This window comes from Oncorhynchus keta, chromosome 1 (assembly GCF_023373465.1).
Source record: "Oncorhynchus keta strain PuntledgeMale-10-30-2019 chromosome 1, Oket_V2, whole genome shotgun sequence".
Taxonomy (NCBI): Eukaryota; Metazoa; Chordata; class Actinopteri; order Salmoniformes; family Salmonidae; genus Oncorhynchus; species Oncorhynchus keta.
Window position 1 is genome coordinate 31,394,263 of NC_068421.1, and position 12,500 is coordinate 31,406,762.

General features: G+C 56.8%; 1 protein-coding gene and 1 long non-coding RNA gene across 54 annotated transcripts in view; both read left to right on the forward strand.

The window, feature by feature from the left end:
• Window positions 1-12,500, forward strand: part of LOC118373607 (BCAS3 microtubule associated cell migration factor-like) — a 222,985-nt gene that overhangs the window by 156,501 nt on the left and 53,984 nt on the right. The gene's annotated exons all lie outside the window — the stretch shown is intronic.
• On the forward strand, window positions 7,032-11,141 carry LOC127930864 (uncharacterized). 4 transcript variants are annotated; one of them, XR_008139637.1, is made up of 3 exons: window positions 7,032-7,664; window positions 7,746-7,829; window positions 7,872-11,141. It is a non-coding gene; the product is annotated as an uncharacterized LOC127930864 (long non-coding RNA). The 4 variants fall into 4 exon arrangements; XR_008139641.1 differs by having other exon boundaries at window positions 7,032-7,538; window positions 7,581-7,622; window positions 7,746-11,141; XR_008139639.1 differs by having other exon boundaries at window positions 7,032-7,496; window positions 7,539-7,622; window positions 7,746-11,141.

Here is a 12,500-nt window from a genome sequence, read left to right on the forward strand (position 1 = left end):
AGGAGGAGAGGGAGGGTTAGAGGAGGAGATGGAGGGTTAGAGGAGGAGATGGGGGGTTAGAGGAGGAGAGGGGGGTTAGAGGAGGAGAGGGAGGGAGGGTTAGAAGAGGAGAGGGAGGGAGGGTTAGAGAAGGAGATGGGGGTTAAAGGAGGAGAGTGGGGGTTAAAGGAGAAGAGGGGTGGTTAGAGGAGGAGAGGGATGGAGGGTTAGAGGAGGAGAGGGAGGGAGGGTTAGAGGAGGAGAGGGAGGGAGGGTTAGAAGAGGAGGAGAGGGAGGGAGGGTTAGAGGATGAGAGGGAGGGAGGGTTAGAGGAGGAGAGGGAGGGAGGGTTAGAGGAGGAGAGGGAGGGCAGGTTATAGGAGGAGAGGTAGGGAGGGTTAGAGGAGGAGGAGAGGGAGGGAGGGTTAGAGGAGGAAGAGAGGGAGGGAGGGTTAGAGGAGGAGAGGGAGGGAGGGTTAGAGGAGGAGGAGAGGGAGGGAGGGAGGGAGGGAGGGTTAGAGGAGGAGGAGAGGGAGGGTTAGAAGAGGAGGAGAGGGAGGGAGGGTTAGAAGAGTAGGAGAGGGAGGGAGGGTTAGAAGAGGAGGAGAGGAGGGAGGGTTAGAGGAGGAGGAGATGGAGGGAGGGTTAGAGGAGGAGGAGATGGAGGGAGGGTTAGAAGAGGAGGAGAGGGAGGGAGGGTTAGAGGAGGAGGAGAGGGAGGGAGGGAGGGTTAGAGGAGGAAGAGAGGGAGGGAGGGTTCGAGGAGGAGGAGAGGGAGGGAGGGAGGGTTGGGGAGGAGGAGGAGATGGAGGGAGGGTTAGAAGAGGAGGAGAGGGAGGGAGGGTTAGAGGAGGAGGAGAGGGAGGGAGGGAGGGTTAGAGGAGGAAGAGAGGGAGGGAGGGTTCGAGGAGGAGGAGAGGGAGGGAGGGAGGGTTAGAGGAGGAGGAGAGGGAGGGAGGGAGGGAGGGTTAGAGGAGGAGGAGAGGGAGGGAGGGTTAGAGGAGGAAGAGAGGGAGGGAGGGTTAGAGGAGGAGAGGGAGGGAGGGTTAGAGGAGGAGGAGAGGGAGGGAGGGTTAGAAGAGGAGGAGATGGAGGGAGGGTTAGAAGAGGAGGAGAGGGAGGGAGGGTTAGAGGAGGAGGAGAGGGAGGGAGGGAGGGTTAGAGGAGGAAGAGAGGGAGGGAGGGTTCGAGGAGGAGGAGAGGGAGGGAGGGTTAGAGGAGGAGAGGGAGGGAGGGTTAGAAGAGGAGGAGAGGGAGGGAGGGTTAGAGAGGAGGAGGAGAGGGAGGGAGGGTTAGAGGAGGAGGAGAGGGAGGGAGGGTTAGAGGAGGAGGAGAGGGAGGGAGGGTTAGAAGAGGAGGAGAGGGAGGGAGGGTTAGAGGAGGAGGAGAGGGAGGGAGGGTTAGAGGAGGAGGAGAGGGAGGGAGGGTTAGAAGAGGAGGAGAGGGAGGGAGGGTTAGAGGAGGAGGAGAGGGAGGGAGGGTTAGAGGAGGAAGAGAGGGAGGGAGGGTTAGAGGAGGAGAGGGAGGGAGGGTTAGAGGAGGAGGAGAGGGAGGGAGGGTTAGAAGAGGAGGAGAGGGAGGGAGGGTTAGAGGAAGAGGAGAGGGAGGGAGGGTTAGAGGAGGAGGAGATGGAGGGAGGGTTAGAAGAGGAGGAGATGGAGGGAGGGTTAGAAGAGGAGGAGAGGGAGGGAGGGTTAGAGGAGGAGGAGAGGGAGGGAGGGAGGGTTAGAGGAGGAAGAGAGGGAGGGAGGGTTCGAGGAGGAGGAGAGGGAGGGAGGGTTAGAGGAGGAGGAGAGGGAGGGAGGGTTAGAAGAGGAGGAGAGGGAGGGAGGGTTAGAGGAGGAGGAGAGGGAGGGAGGGTTAGAGGAGGAGGAGAGGGAGGGAGGGTTAGAGGAGGAGGAGAGGGAGGGAGGGTTAGAAGAGGAGGAGAGGGAGGGAGGGTTAGAGGAGGAGGAGAGGGAGGGAGGGTTAGAGGAGGAAGAGAGGGAGGGAGGGTTAGAGGAGGAGAGGGAGGGAGGGTTAAAGGAGGAGGAGAGGGAGGGAGGGTTAGAAGAGGAGGAGAGGGAGGGAGGGTTAGAAGAGGAGGAGAGGAGGGAGGGTTAGAAGAGGAGGATATGGAGGGAGGGTTAGAAGAGGAGGAGAGGGAGGGAGGGTTAGAGGAGGAGGAGAGGGAGGGAGGGTTAGAGGAGGAGAGGGAGGGTTAGAAGAGGAGAGGGAGGGTTAGAAGAGGAGAGGGGGTTAAAGGAGGAGAGGGGGTTAGAGGAGGAGGAGAGGGAGGGAGGGTTAGAGGAGGAGAGGGAGGGAGGGTTAGAGGAGGAGAGGGAGGGAGGGTTAGAGGAGAGAGGAGGGAGGGGAGGGAGGGAGGGAGGGTTAGAGGAGGAGGAGGGTTAGAGGAGGAGGGAGGGTTAGAGGTGGAGAGGGAGGGAGCGTTAGAGGAGGAGGAGAGGGAGGGAGGGTTAGAGGAGGAGGAGAGGGAGGGAGGGTTAGAGGAGGAGGAGAGGGAGGGAGGGTTAGAGGAGGGGGAGAGGGAGGGAGGGTTAGAGGAGGAGAGGTAGGGAGGGAGGGAGAGGAGGGGGGAGGGAGGGTTAGAAGAGGAGGAGAGGGAGGGAGGGTTAGAGGATGAGAGGAGGTAGGGTTAGAGGATGAGATGGAGGGAGGGTTAGAGGAGGAGAGGGAGGGCAGGTTATAGGAGGAGAGGTAGGGAGGGTTAGAAGAGGAGGAGAGGGAGGGAGGGTTAGAGGAGGAAGAGAGGGAGGGAGGGTTAGAGGAGGAGAGGGAGGGAGGGTTAGAGGAGGAGGAGAGGGAGGGAGGGAGGGGAGGGAGGGTTAGAGGAGGAGGAGAGGGAGGTTAGAAGAGGAGGAGAGGGAGGGAGGGTTAGAAGAGTAGGAGAGGGAGGGAGGGTTAGAAGAGGAGGAGAGGAGGGAGGGTTAGAGGAGGAGGAGATGGAGGGAGGGTTAGAGGAGGAGGAGATGGAGGGAGGGTTAGAAGAGGAGGAGAGGGAGGGAGGGTTAGGAGGAGGAGGAGAGGGAGGGAGGGAGGGTTAGAGGAGGAAGAGAGGGAGGGAGGGTTCGAGGAGGAGGAGAGGGAGGGAGGGAGGGTTAGAGGAGGAGGAGAGGGAGGGAGGGAGGGAGGGTTAGAGGAGGAGGAGAGGGAGGGAGGGTTAGAAGAGGAGGAGAGGGAGGGAGGGTTAGAGGAGGAGGAGGAAGAGAGGGAGGGAGGGTTAGAGGAGGAGAGGGGGGAGGGTTAGAGGAGGAGGAGAGGGAGGGAGGGTTAGAAGAGGAGGAGATGGAGGGAGGGTTAGAAGAGGAGGAGAGGGAGGGAGGGTTAGAGGAGGAGGAGAGGGAGGGGAGGGTTAGAGGAGGAGGAAGAGAGGGAGGGAGGGTTAGAAGAGGAGAGAGGGAGGGAGGGTTAGAGGAGGAGGAGAGGGAGGGAGGGTTAGAGGAGGAAGAGAGGGAGGGAGGGTTAGAGGAGGGGAGGGAGGGAGGGTTAAAGGAGGAGGAGAGGGGGGAGGGTTAGAAGAGGAGGAGAGGGAGGGAGGGTTAGAGGAAGAGGAGAGGGAGGGAGGGTTAGAGGAGGAGGAGATGGAGGGAGGGTTAGAAGAGGAGGAGATGGAGGGAGGGTTAGAAGAGGAGGAGAGGGAGGGAGGGTTAGAGGAGGAGGAGAGGGAGGGAGGGAGGGTTAGAGGAGGAAGAGAGGGAGGGAGGGTTCGAGGAGGAGGAGAGGGGGAGGAGGGTTAGAGGAGGAGGAGAGGGAGGGAGGGTTAGAAGAGGAGGAGAGGGAGGGAGGGTTAGAGGAGGAGGAGAGGGAGGGAGGGTTAGAGGAGGAGGAGAGGGAGGGAGGGTTAGAGGAGGAGGAGAGGGAGGGAGGGTTAGAAGAGGAGGAGAGGGAGGGAGGGTTAGAGGAGGAGGAGAGAGGGAGGGAGGGTTAGAGGAGGAAGAGAGGGGGGAGGGTTAGAGGAGGAGAGGGAGGGAGGGTTAAGGAGGAGGAGGAGAGGGAGGGAGGGTTAGAAGAGGAGGAGAGGGAGGGAGGGTTAGAAGAGGAGGAGAGGAGGGAGGGTTAGAAGAGGAGGATATGGAGGGAGGGTTAGAAGAGGAGGAGAGGGAGGGAGGGTTAGAGGAGGAGGAGAGGGAGGGAGGGTTAGAGGAGGAGAGGGAGGGTTAGAAGAGGAGAGGGAGGGTTAGAAGAGGAGAGGGGGGGTTAAAGGAGGAGAGGGGGTTAGAGGAGGAGGAGAGGGAGGGAGGGAGGGTTAGGGAGGAGGAGAGGGAGGGAGGGTTAGAGGAGGAGAGGGAGGGAGGGTTAGAGGAGGAGAGGGAGGGAGGGTTAGAGGATGAGAGGTAGGGAGGGTTAGAAGAAGAGGGGAGGGAGGGAGGGTTAGAGGAGGAGAGGGAGGGTTAGAGGTGGAGAGGGAGGGAGCGTTAGAGGAGGAGGAGAGGGAGGGAGGGTTAGAGGAGGAGGAGAGGGAGGGAGGGTTAGAGGAGGAGGAGAGGGAGGGAGGGTTAGAGGAGGGGGAGAGGGAGGGAGGGTTAGAGGAGGAGAGGTAGGGAGGGTTAGAGGAGGAGGGGGAGGGAGGGTTAGAAGAGGAGGAGCGGGAGGGAGGGTTAGAAGAGGAGGAGAGGGAGGGAGGGTTAGAAGAGGAGGAGAGGGAGGGTTAGAAGAGGAGGACAGGAGGGAGGGTTAGAGGCGGAGGAGGTGGAGGGAGGGTTAGAAGAGGAGATGGAGGGAGGGTTAGATGAGGAGGAGAGGGAGGGAGGGAGGGTTAGAAGAGGAGGATATGGAGGGAGGGTTAGAAGAGGAGGAGAGGGAGGGAGGGTTAGAGGAGGAGGAGAGGGAGGGAGGGTTAGAGGAGGAGAGGGAGGGTTAGAAGAGGAGAGGGAGGGTTAGAAGAGGAGAGGGGGGGGTTAAAGGAGGAGAGGGGGGGTTAGAGGAGGAGGAGCGGGAGGGAGGGAGGGTTAGAGGAGGAGAGGGAGGGAGGGTTAGAGGAGGAGAGGGAGGGAGGGTTAGAGGAGGAGAGGGAGGGATGGTTAGAAGAGGAGGAGAGGGAGGGAGGGTTAGAGGAGGAGGAGAGGGAGGGAGGGTTAGAGGAGGAAGAGAGGGAGGGAGGGTTAGAGGAGGAGATGGAGGGAGGGTTAGAAGAGGAGGAGATGGAGGGAGGGTTAGAAGAGGAGGAGAGGGAGGGTAAGAAGAGGAGGAGATGGAGGGAGGGTTAGAAGAGGAGGAGATGGAGGGAGGGTTAGAAGAGGAGGAGAGGGAGGGAGGGTTAGAAGAGGAGGAGATGGAGGGAGGGTTAGAAGAGGAGGAGATGGGGGAGGGTTAGAAGAGGAGGAGATGGAGGGAGGGTTAGAAGAGGAGGAGAGGGAGGGAGGGTTAGAGGAGGAGGAGAGGGAGGGAGGGTTAGAGGAGGAGAGGAGGGAGGGTTAGAGGAGGAGAGGGAGGGTTAGAGGAGGAGGAGATGGAGGGAGGGTTAGAAGAGGAGGAGATGGAGGGAGGGTTAGAAGAGGAGGAGATGGAGGGAGGGTTAGAAGAGGAGAGGGAGGGTTAGAAGAGGAGAGGGAGGGTTAGAAGAGGAGAGGGAGGGTTAGAGGAGGAGAGGGAGGGTTAGAGAAAGAGAGGTGGGGTTAAAGGAGGAGAGGGGGGGTTAGAGGAGGAGAGGGAGTGTTAGAGGAGAGGGAGGGAGGGTTAGAAGAGGAGGAGAGGGAGGGAGGGTAAGAGGAGGAAAGGAGGGAGGGTTAGAAGAGGAGAGGGAGGGTTAGAAGAGGAGAGGGAGGGTTAGAAGAGGAGAGGTAGGGTTAGAAGAGGAGAGGGAGGGAGGGTTAGAAGAGGAGGAGAGGGAGGGAGGGTAAGAGGAGGAAAGGAGGGAGGGTTAGAGGAGGAGAGGGAGGGTTAGAAGAGGAGAGGGAGGGTTAGAAGAGGAGAGGTAGGGTTAGAAGAGGAGAGGGAGGGTTAGAGGAGGAGGAGAGGAGAGGGAGGGTTAGAGGAGGAGGAGAGGAGAGAGGGAGGGTAAGAAGAGGAGGAGATGGAGGGAGGGTTAGAAGAGGAGGAGATGGAGGGAGGGTTAGAAGAGGAGGAGAGGGAGGGAGGGTTAGAGGAGGAGGAGAGGGAGGGAGGGTTAGAGGAGGAGGAGAGGAGGGAGGGTTAGAGGAGGAGAGGGAGGATTAGAGGAGGAGAGGGATGGTTAGAGGAGGAGGAGATGGAGGGAGGGTTAGAAGAGGAGGAGATGGAGGGAGGGTTAGAAGAGGAGGAGATGGAGGGAGGGTTAGAAGAGGAGGAGATGGAGGGAGGGTAAGAAGAGGAGGAGATGGAGGGAGGGTTAGAAGAGGAGGAGATGGAGGGAGGGTTAGAAGAGGAGGAGAGGGAGGGAGGGTTAGAGGAGGAGGAGAGGGAGGGAGGGTTAGAGGAGGAGGAGGAGAGGGAGGGTTAGAGGAGGAGAGGGATGGTTAGAAGAGGAGGAGATGGAGGGAGGGTTAGAAGAGGAGGAGATGGAGGGAGGGTTAGAAGAGGAGGAGATGGAGGGAGGGTTAGAAGAGGAGGAGATGGAGGGAGGGTTAGAGGAGGAGGAGGAGAGGGAGGGTTAGAAGAGGAGAGGGAGGGTTAGAGGAGGAGAGGGAGGGTTAGAGGAGGAGAGGGAGGGTTAGAGGAGGAGAGGGAGGGTTAGAGGAGGAGATGGAGGGTTAGAGAAAGAGAGGTGGGGTTAAAGGAGGAGAGGGGGGTTTAGAGGAGGGAGGGTGAGAGGGAGGGAGGGTTAGAGGAGGAGGAGAGGGAGGGAGGGTTAGAGGAGGAGAGGGAGGGTTGGAGGAGGAGAGGGAGGGTGGGTTAGAGGAGGAGGAGAGGAGGGAGGGTTAGAGGAGGAGAGGGAGGGTGAGGAGAGGGAGGGTGAGAGAGGAGGAGAGGGGGGTGAGAGGAGGAGAGGGAGGGTTAGAGGAGGAGAGGGAGGGTTAGAGGAGGAGAGGGTAAGAGACTGAGCAAGAGTGGGGGGAAAGGGGGGGGTGAGAGAGCGAGAGACATCTACCTCTGTCCTCTTTTTCTTCCTCTTTTCTCTTCCTCTTCTCTTTCCTGGGGAGATGACCAGTAAATGGTTTCAGCTTGTTTTGGTAGCTGCCTGGATGTAATGTTGCCGTGTCTGTTGTCTTTTTTAAGACTTGGGGGGATGGGGGGTTTCTGGTGAGTCTGTGGGTGCATGAAATGGATGGAAGTGGAAGCTGGAAGAACGTGCGTGTGACATTGATTAGTGTGTGCTGATGATCAGGGTTGGTGCACTTTTGAGCTGGAGAGAGAGTCTGTGTGCAGTGCTGTGGCAGCGGATGCTATAGGTGTTCTGTGCGTGTAATGCCAAGGGGCAGAGGATGCTATAGGTGTTCTGTGCGTGTAATGCCAGGGGGCAGCGGATGCTATAGGTGTTCTGTGTGTGTAATGCCAAGGGGCAGAGGATGCTATAGGTGTTCTGTGCGTGTAATGCCAGGGGGCAGCGGATGCTATAGGTGTTCTGTGTGTGTAATGCCAGGGGGCAGCGGATGCTATAGGTGTTCTGTGTGTGTAATGCCAGGGGGCAGAGGATGCTATAGGTGTTCTGTGTGTGTAATGCCAGGGGGCAGCGGATGCTATAGGTGTTCTGTGTGTGTAATGCCAGGGGGCAGAGGATGCTATAGGTGTTCTGTGTGTGTAATGCCAAGGGGCAGAGGATGCTATAGGTGTTCTGTGTGTAATGCCAGGGGCAGCGGATGCTATAGGTGTTCTGTGTGTGTAATGCCAGGGGGCAGAAGATGCTATAGGTGTTCTGTGTGTGTAATGCCAGGGGGCAGAGGATGCTATAGGTGTTCTGTGTGTGTAATGCCAGGGGGCAGAGGATGCTATAGGTGTTCTGTGTGTGTAATGCCAGGGGGCAGCGGATGCTATAGGTGTTCTGTGTGTGTAATGCCAGGGGGCAGCGGATGCTATAGGTGTTCTGTGTGTGTAATGCCAGGGGGCAGAGGATGCTATAGGTGTTCTGTGTGTGTAATGCCAGGGGGCAGAGGATGCTATAGGTGTTCTGTGTGTGTAATGCCAGGGGGCAGAGGATGCTATAGGTGTTCTGTGTGTGTAATGCCAGGGGGCAGCGGATGCTATAGGTGTTCTGTGTGTGTAATGCCAGGGGGCAGCGGATGCCATTGGCAGGGTGTGTAGTGTCACTTTAGGGACGACATGTCAGTTTGGAGACAATGTCATCCCTAAATACACATGACCTCAATCCTATAGAGCTGCAGAGTGCCAGCCTTTACCCTCCATGTAAGGCACTGGGCCGATGTGGGCACACATGCATGGATGGATGTGTTTCTGATGGTATAGATAGCCTCTAGATAGATATTCCTTACGTCTCTTCAGGGGGGAAGTCCTTGTCATCATCGTTAACACTGACAAGTCCACTCTGAGACGACCCTAGAGTAGACACCATGCAAAGTTGGTGACAACTCTCTTTCTCCTATCACTTCGTCCCTCTACTCCTATCACTTCGCCCCTCCACTCCTATTACTTCGTCCCTCCACTCCTATCACTTCGCCCCTCCACTCCTATCACTTCGTCCCTCTACTCCTATCACTTCGCCCCTCCACTCCTATCACTTCGTCCCTCCACTCCTATCACTTCGCCCCTCCACTCCTATCACTTCGTCCCTCTACTCCTATCACTTCGCCCCTCCACTCCTATCACTTCGTCCCTCCACTCCTATCACTTCGTCCCTCTACTCCTATCACTTCGCCCCTCCACTCCTATCACTTCGTCCCTCTACTCCTATCACTTCGCCCCTCCACTCCTATTACTTCGTCCCTCCACTCCTATCACTTCGCCCCTCCACTCCTATCACTTCGTCCCTCTACTCCTATCACTTCGCCCCTCCACTCCTATCACTTCGTCCCTCTACTCCTATCACTTCGCCCCTCCACTCCTATCACTTCGTCCCTCTACTCCTATCACTTCGCCCCTCCACTCCTATCGCTTCGTCCCTCCACTCCTATCACTTCGTCCCTCCACTCCTATCACTTCGTCCCTCCACTCCTATCACTTCGTCCCTCCACTCCTATCACTTCGTCCCTCCACTCCTATCACTTCGTCCCTCCACTCCTATCACTTCGTCCCTCCACTCCTATCACTTCGCCCCTCCACTCCTATCACTTCGTCCCTCCACTCCTATCACTTCGTCCCTCCACTCCTATCACTTCGTCCCTCCACTCCTATCACTTCGCCCCTCCACTCCTATCACTTCGCCCCTCCACTCCTATCACTTCGTCCCTCTACTCCTATCACTTCGCCCCTCCACTCCTATCACTTCGTCCCTCTACTCCTATCACTTCGCCCCTCCACTCCTATCACTTCGTCCCTCTACTCCTATCACTTCGCCCCTCCACTCCTATCGCTTCGTCCCTCCACTCCTATCACTTCGTCCCTCCACTCCTATCACTTCGTCCCTCCACTCCTATCACTTCGTCCCTCTACTCCTATCACTTCGCCCCTCCACTCCTATCACTTCGTCCCTCCACTCCTATCACTTCGTCCCTCCACTCCTATCACTTCGTCCCTCCACTCCTATCACTTTGTCCCTCCACTCCTATCACTTCGCCCCTCCACTCCTATCACTTCGTCCCTCCACTCCTATCAATTAGTCCCTCCACTCCTATCACTTCGTCCCTCCCTCTCTCTCCCCAGCATATGCCTCCCACTCTCTACGAGCCTACCCCTTCCCTCCCTCGTCTCCCTCCCATCTCTCCCTCGTCTCCATGACACTAACTCACTTTGGCAGTGTCTCCAGTGCAGTGTGGGATAATCCAACTGGGCGGGGTGTTAAAGTAGGTCCCAGCCGGCCCTCTCAGCTCCATAATGGATCGATCTGGACGACCCCACAGCCGGCAGCTGTAATGGTATTTTTTACACCCAGCTAGCTAGCGGAGGCGGAGCAGAGTAACGCTAATGCACACCGCCGCCCTCCAACACACTCCATCTGTAAAGCAGTGTGGGGGTCGCATCGCTGACAAGTGGTTAAAAATGAATAGGAGATGGAAAATGAGAACGCAGTCAGGAGGGAGAGCGGGAGGGAGAAAGTGAGAGATGATAGAAACAGAGGGGTGAACTCATTTCAGTCTCCCAATGTGGGGATGCTTGTCGGAAATGCTTTCTATCACTATCATTATTTTTCTAGTTCCTCCCTGTCTCACTGTCTCTCTTTCTTAGTCCATATGGCAAAATTCCACATGTTCTATTCAGCCCAGTTGAAGTTAGAATGTGGGGCAATATCGCCCACCTAAGTAATTGGAGGGGAAACTTTAGCTATTTGTAGTCTATTCACAAAGCCCAGGTGGCACACTGGTTGTTTTATAGTTATTTTAGTCTCCTGATGGTTTTGTCCTTGTGCAGGTTGAGTTGTGGAGTCGATATTATGAGCTGTTGAGGGATTGGCCGGGCTGGGAGGTTGAAATGACGTTACCATGGTTTCCGATGGCATAGGGGAAGTCACAGTGTCATAGAATGGTCAGGTAACAACTGCCTTACCAAATCAAATCAAATCAAATTTATTTATATAGCCCTTCGTACATCAGCTGATATCTCAAAGTGCTGTACAGAAACCCAGCCTAAAACCCCAAACAGCAAACAATGCAGGTGTAAAAGCACGGTGGCTAGGAAAAACTCCCTAGAAAGGCCAAAACCTAGGAAGAAACCTAGAGAGGAACCGGGCTATGTGGGGTGGCCAGTCCTCTTCTGGCTGTGCCGGGTAGAGATTATAACAGAACATGACCAAGATGTTAAAATGTTCATAAATGACCAGCATGGTCGAATAATAATAAGGCCGAACAGTTGAAACTGGAGCAGCAGCACAGTCAGGTGGACTGGGGACAGCAAGGAGCCATCATGTCAGGTAGTCCTGGGGCACGGTCCTAGGGCTCAGGTCCTCCGAGAGAGAGAAAGAAAGAGAGAATTAGAGAGAGCATATGTGGGGTGGCCAGTCCTCTTCTGGCTGTGCCGGGTGGAGATTATAACAGAACGTGGCCAAGATGTTCAAATGTTCATAAATGACCAGCATGGTTGAATAATAGTAAGGCAGAACAGTTGAAACTGGAGCAGCAGCATGGCCAGGTGGACTGGGGACAGCAAGGAGTCATCATGTCAGGTAGTCCTGGGGCATGGTCCTAGGGCTCAGGTCCTCCGAGAGAGAGAGAAAGAAGAGAGAAGGAGAGAATTAGAGAACGCACACTTAGATTCACACAGGACACCGAATAGGACAGGAGAGGTACTCCAGATATAACAAACTGACCCTAGCCCCCGACACATAAACTACTGCAGCATAAATACTGGAGGCTGAGACAGGAGGGGTCAGGAGACACTGTGGCCCCATCCGAGGACACCCCGGACAGGGCCAAACAGGAAGGATATAACCCCACCCACTTTGCCAAAGCACAGCCCCCACACCACTAGAGGATATCTTCAACCACCAACTTACCATCCTGAGACAAGGCCGAGTATAGCCCACAAAGATCTCCGCCACGGTACAACCCAAGGGGGGCGCCAACCCAGACAGGCTGACCACAACAGTGAATCAACCCATCCAGGTGACGCACCCCCAGGGACGGCATGAGAGAGCCCCAGCAAGCCAGTGACTCAGCCCCGTAACAGGGTTAGAGGCAGAGAATCCCAGTGGAAAGGGGAACCGGCCAGGCAGAGACAGCAAGGGCGGTTCGTTGCTCCAGAGCCTTTCCGTTCACCTTCCCACTCCTGGGCCAGACTACACTCAATCATATGACCCACTGAAGAGATGAGTCTTCAGTAAAGACTTAAAGGTTGAGACCGAGTTTGCGTCTCTGACATGGGTAGGCAGACCGTTCCATAAAAATGGAGCTCTATAGGAGAAAGCCCTGCCTCCAGCTGTTTGCTTAGAAATTCTAGGGACAATTAGGAGGCCTGCGTCTTGTGACCGTAGCGTACGTGTAGGTATGTACGGCAGGACCAAATCAGAGAGGTAGGTAGGAGCAAGCCCCCCTCATCTTTCTTCCCTATAATATCCCTCCCTCCCTCTCTCTCTTTCTCCCTTCTCCCTCCCTCCCTCCCTCCCTCCCTCCATCCCTTCCTCTCTCTCTTTCTCCCTTCCTCTCCTCCCTTCTTCTCCTTCCCTCCCTCCCTCCTCTCTCTCTCTCTCTCTCTCTCTCTCTCTCTCTCTCTCTCTCTCTCTCTCTCTCTCTCTCTCTCTCTCTCTCTCTCTCTCTCTCTCTCTCTCTCTCTCTCTCTCTCTCTCTCTCTCTCCCTCCCTCCCTCTCTCCTTCCCTTCTTCTCCCTCCCTCTCTTTCTCCTTCCCTTCTTCTCCCTCCCTCCCTCCATCTCCCTCCCTCCATCTCCTTCCCTTCTTCTCCCTCCCTCCCTCCCTCCCCCTCCCTCCCTCCCTCCCTCCCTCCCTCCCTCCCTCCCTCCCTCCCTCCCTCCCTCCCTCCCTCCCTCCCTCCCTCCCTCCCTCCCTCCCTCTCTTTCTCCCTTCCTCTCCCTCCCTCCCTCCCTCTCTTTCTCCCTTCCTC